At 37.4% G+C, this 6,000-nt stretch overlaps 1 protein-coding gene and 1 long non-coding RNA gene across 22 annotated transcripts in view; one reads left to right on the top strand and one right to left on the bottom strand.

Moving 5' to 3' along the window:
- RBMS3 (RNA binding motif single stranded interacting protein 3) overlaps positions 1–6,000 on the top strand; it is a 1,287,947-nt gene that overhangs the window by 818,861 nt on the left and 463,086 nt on the right. The gene's annotated exons all lie outside the window — the stretch shown is intronic.
- The window catches only part of LOC112668659 (uncharacterized), a 58,163-nt gene continuing 56,667 nt past the window's right edge, over positions 4,505–6,000 (bottom strand). The window contains exon 5 of the long non-coding RNA XR_003141771.2: positions 4,505–4,755. This is a non-coding gene — a long non-coding RNA (uncharacterized LOC112668659). The remainder of the gene's footprint in view (positions 4,756–6,000) is intronic.

Below are 6,000 nucleotides of genomic sequence, written 5' to 3'. Positions count from 1 at the left end.
CAATCTTGGGGTGTAGTCTTTTGGGTTTTCTATGTAGAGTATCATGTCATCGGCGAAGAGGGAGAGTTTGACTTCTTGTTTGCCAATTTGAATGCCTTTAATGTCTTTTTGTTGTCTGATTGCCGAGGCTAGGACTTCCAGTACTATGTTGAATAGCAGTGGTGAGAGTAGACATCCCTGTCTTGTTCCTGATCTTAGGGGAAAGGCTCCCAGTGCTTCTCCATTGAGAATGATATTTGCTGTGGGCTTTTCGTAGATGGCTTTTAAGATGTCGAGGAGTGTTCCCTCTATCCCTACACTCTGAAGATTTTTGATCAGGAATGGATACTGTATGTTGTCAAATGCTTCTCTGCATCTAATGAGAGGATCATATGGTTCTTGGTTTTTCTCTTGCTGATATGATGAATCACATTGATTGTTTTACGAATGTTGAACCAGTCTTGTGTCCCAGGGATAAATCCTACTTGGTCATGTCAAATATCTATCTTTGATAGATTCCATGCTTGGCACTGGGATAAGAAATAGGGAATATATATGTATATAAGTATATATATATATATATATATAAACTATATTGAGTTTTATATATGATATTATATATAAATATACATTTGCTTTTATATATAGTATTATATATATTTACATATATAAACTAAAACTATATATCTATAAACTAAAACTAAATTTTCACATATATAACTAAAAGATAATATGATCTTTATAGTTAATGTTATTACCTAATGACCAGTGAGCACTGAGCACTTTTTATGCATGTCAGATTTTCTTCTAATGACTCCACATGTCTTAACTCATTTAATCCTTCCAACGAATCTGTGAGATAGGTGTTAAGGTTATTAGCATTTCACAGATGAGGATACCCAGGCAGTTCTCAAGATCATTCAGTCTCTAACCCACAGAGCCTGCAACCATGTAGTTCCAAAAGGTATGCTCTTAACTGTTTGGAAAGGCACAGTGACATGTTTCAGGGAGGAGGTGATATTTGAGCTTGACTTTAATGGATGAATGGAACTTTATATAGCGGAGATGGCAAGGAGAGGTTCTCCTAGAAGAGGAAAGGGCATGGCAGTAGCAGGAAGCTGTACACTTGCATGGCATTTTCTGATAGCTATAAGGTGCAGGGCTTGCATGCATGGAAATGGTAAGTAATAAACCTGAAATGCAAGCTCAGGTCTTATTGTGAGGTTTCTTGAATAAAACCTAGAGTAGGAGAGATTCACAGGCAGATGAGAATGTGGTCAAAGCCATGTTTTGAAAAACCACATCTAGATTGGGAATGACAGAGGAGGAGGAATGCTAGATGCAGGTGAGGAGGATGGATCCTTTACGTTGCATTCCTCTGTTAGTATAACACCTAAAAATGGCTGAACACTGACTTAAACTATCTTTCCCTGTAGCATACAGAGACTGAGGGACGGGCTTAATCCAGAGCCAATATGGCAACTTCATCATTCAGAGACTTAGAACTCACCTATCCTTGATGTTGATGTGTGCTTTTTATCTTCATGCCTTCTCCACCTGTGGTTGCAGATGGTTGGTTTCCTGCATTCCCACAAACCCCTTTAACATTACATTTGCATTTCAGGCAGGAAGAATTCAAGGAAGCTAAGGAGCAGAAGACAAGTGACCAGTTGAGTGTGTCCTTGTTTGAGAGTTTTCCACTTAAATGTCACTGACCCTAAACTGTAACATGCTCATGGGTTCATGATACTCAAGTGAGGCTGGAAATTGTAGTTTTCATAGCTGGGCATATTGCCAACCATTAATAAAACAGAGTGCTGGTAGGAAGAGAGTTCTGTCAAAGTGGATATTGCAGTTGTCTGTGTAAGAGTTTAAGAGGACATAGACAGAAGGCTTTGGAGCAGAAAAGGTAAAGTGGAGATACATGTTAAAGATGAGAATGAGGAAGACCTGGGCACCAATAAGATGAGGTAGTCTGGGGGAGGAGAGAGATCAAGGAAGACTATAGCTTCTGACTTCAACAACTGGGTCACTGGTGGTGGTTCTGAGACGGGACAAAGGTAATTCAGTTTTATAGACAAAATAGTACATTTGACTCAGGATATATTGAATTTAGTATATACCACTAGGACATCCTATTAAAAATTTGATAAGTTAGTATAAATAGACCTAAAAGATCAGGAGATGATGATACGAGGGTAAGGGTCATCTGAACTGCAGCTGCTGATTAAATCACTGAAGGAGGGAATATGGGGCGGCACATAGCACAAGACTAAGGAGAGGAAGTATTTAAGGGCAAACAGAAAAACCCAGAGGAATGGACAGGGCACAATATCATAAAAGCTAAAGGAGTAGCATTCCTAAAAAGAAATAATCAATGGCATCAAGTACCTTAAAGATTCAAGACTCTAGAGTAGACATTGGGTTAGCAATCTGGTATGTTGATCTCATATTCTTGCAGAGAGTAGTGCATTAAGAGAAGAGGTTACCCAGAAGTCAAGGCAGTTCCAAAATCTACTAAAAGACAAATGTAGTATTTGGGGATAAGAAACATTAAGGGAATATTGACACATAACATGAGTAAAGTTCTAAGTGAAAACATTTACTCTTACACTACATGCTCTAGGTTTTTCTGGTTTTGTTTTTTAAAATAAATATCCAATCTTGTAGCTTTTGCAAAACTGACTTGTAGAATATCTGGGAGGAACTAAAAGGGCAGGAAAAAAGCCCGTTGTACATCAGTAAGAGTACATTGCAGTGCCTACATTTTTAAATAGTCCTTGCCTCTTTTCTCCTTCTGAGTTGTAGGCCTTTCATTAATATATCCACAAGTGTATATTTGATAACCATTATGAATGTGACACCATACTAGGCACAGACCATTGAGTGCAGCTGGCACCAGCATTATCAAGGACCCAGTCAGATTCATCATGGCTCATTTTGGAGAAATACTAAACAAATATCCAGTTTTCTCTATGTGCACCCATAGCCACATAGAAATGCGTTGTTTCTTGAATTTTAAAAATAGAAAAGCTATTTTACAAGTTGTCATCTTGGTATTAGGATGATATCATAGATCTCCTAGATACCAAACTGCTGTGTCCATTTCTTGTTTTAGGCTATAAAGTAGCCAATTCCATGCATGAACACATACAAATAATGAAAATGCCTCAGGAAAAATATAGAAAGTTTCCATTGTTGATAAATGTGTATGGCTATTTCTTCCTGACCTCTTTCATAGTAAAAGAAGGCCATTATTAAAGATGCATCCTTTAACAGGAGAGAATATGAAAACATTTATAGTTTTCAGGGTAAATTAGCAGCTCTCTTTTCACCTTGGCAGGAAATGTCTAAAGTTTAAGTGACCATTTTCATCTTGTCAACACACTTCACCACTTTCTTTGTTCATCTTTCAAAATCTGGTAATCTTATTCACAGTTTGTAATTTACTGAAAGCAGGGGTCCACTTATACACCATGCTTTATGAGGTGGGAAAGATGACATTTTAATTGTGTCTCAATGAATAAAGTATTCATTTCCCCCATAAAGATTTTATAATGATGTTCACAAAGCAAACAAACAAACAAAAAAAGTAAAACAAAATAACAACAACAACAAACTGAAAATGATAGGGACACCTATGTGAACAAGGCTACTGGGGGACTGAGGTAGAGAGATGGGAAGGGAACAATTACCTTACATATGCCCTCCATATATTTCTGTGTTTTTTCTCCAAAATAATAGCCTAAACTGGCAGTGTTGCAGTAAAATTGTCATAACTTCCATTGATAGTTGCAATGTAAACTGGTATAGCTCTTATTTTTTTTTCAAGCAAATTTTTTTTGTTTTTACTGGAGTTCGATTTGCCAACATATAGTGTAATACCCAGTGCTCATCCCATCAAGTGCCCTCCTCAGTTCCCATCACCCAGTTACCCCAACCCCTCGCCCACCTCCCCTTCTGCAACCCTTTGTTCATTTCGCAGAGTTAGGAGTCTCTCATGGTTTGTCTCCCTCTCAAATTTTTCCTACTCATAGATATTTTACATTGGCCTTTACACTACTGGGAACTAATCTTGGGTCAGAAATTAATCCAAGAGAAAAAAGTCACCTGTAGAACTATACAGGAGAAATTTTGAGAACAGAATTGGGGAAGAGCTATGTGAATGAAGAAGATTAAAAGATTGTAGAAGTGTGGGGTCAATTTGACAGTGTCAGGTGATGGCGCGGATGGGCGGAAAAATAGGAAGGTAGAGAAGAGAGAGCCTAGAGTAATTTCCAGGTTTCTGGCCTGGACAACTGTCTTGGCTCATTCCTTTGGAAACAAAATGCCCAAAGAGAAAAACAATACTAGAAAGGTTCTGCAGATTTGCATTTAGAACTGTTTGCATTTGAGAGGTCTGGTGACAAAGTGAAGATGTTGAGTAGACAAAAATACATGTCTGAGATTAGAATATATCCAGGTTGGAAATACAGATTTGAAAGTCAAAAGTGGATACTGGCAAGCAGCACCCTCTCCCACAAAAGAAATTTTAAAATATTTTTATTGAATCGAATGCTAGTACATGGCAATCATGGCAAGGACTATGTTGCATCTTGGGGAAATTCTCATGATATAATATTAAGTAAAAAATGAGAATAAGTGGATCAGTCAGTGAAGTGTCTGCCTTTGGCTCAGGCCATAAACCCAGGGTTCTGGGATCGAGTCCCGAATCAGGCTCCCTGTTTCTCCCTCTTCTGCTGCTGCTCTCTCTGCTTGTGCACTCTCTCTCTCTCTCTGTAAAATAAATAAATAAAATATTTTTTAAAATGAGAATAAATGCATTTCTGCAATGATTGTACTTTCTATGCACATGGAAAAGACCTGGAAGGAGACAAAAAAATTAAAATATTGTAATTTGATTAGTGGGATGATGAGGGTTTTTTTTCCTTTGATTTGCTATTAATAGTATTGTTACTATGTTTGTGCCACATAAATAATTTGAAAGCCTATATACATGCTTACTTATATGCTGCTATATAATGATGAAATTGAGGGATGTTTTTTGGAAGTTATTGATTTTTAGACCATTTTGTTTAATAAAATATTACATCAACATATATCTGAAACAACTAACAGTGGAGTACCATAATTTGGAGCTTTAGTGAAGAATCTATATTCCTCTTGCTTCCCAACCCCTCAAATGCTTCTGTCACTCCTTAGGTGAGGGCCACAGTTTGAAAACCACCCAGGACAATGACTATGTCGTTGTCCTCAGATGAGAGTGTGAATCTCAGAGGTCAACCAGAATTCAAATCTGGTTCAACTGTCAGGTTGGCTGGTTTTTGGCTCTCTGATTTCTTTTTTTTTTTTTTTCAATAGGAATTTATTTATTTTTTTTTAATTTATTTTTTATTGGTGTTCAATTTACTAACATACAGAATAACCCCCAGTGCCCGTCACCCATTCACTCCCACCCCCCGCCCTCCTCTCCTTCTACCACCCCTAGTTTCCCAGAGTTAGCAGTCTTTACGTTCTGTCTCCCTTTCTGATATTCCCCACACATTTCTTCTCCCTTCCCTTATATTCCCTTTCACTATTATTTATATTCCCCAAATGAATGAGAACATATAATGTTTGTCCTTCTCCGACTGACTTACTTCACTCAGCATAATACCCTCCAGTTCCATCCACGTTGAAGCAAATGGTGGGTATTTGTCATTTCTAATAGCTGAGTAATATCTGATTTCTATATGAAAATTTCCTCCTTTGCTTTCACACTTCCTGTCAACTAGATCAGTTAAGGTGGCTTTTTGGGGTAGCTTTTCCTGCTGAAATCTCAAACTTGCACATAATTTTTCTCTCCAAAATACATCAAAACTGCTGCATTGGTATTAAAATGGAAGTTTTACAATGGCATTGTAAGGTATTGTCATTATTTGGTATTTCATGGTAACTTTGATTGCTTTATTGAGTGTGGCCAAAAACTTTACCTTTATGTTCTAACCAGAATTTCCAGATAAAATATAAGAACTCCAATTA

This window comes from Canis lupus, chromosome 23, assembly GCF_003254725.2.
Source record: "Canis lupus dingo isolate Sandy chromosome 23, ASM325472v2, whole genome shotgun sequence".
Lineage (NCBI taxonomy): Eukaryota > Metazoa > Chordata > Mammalia > Carnivora > Canidae > Canis > Canis lupus.
This window is presented reverse-complemented; position numbering and strand designations above follow the sequence as displayed.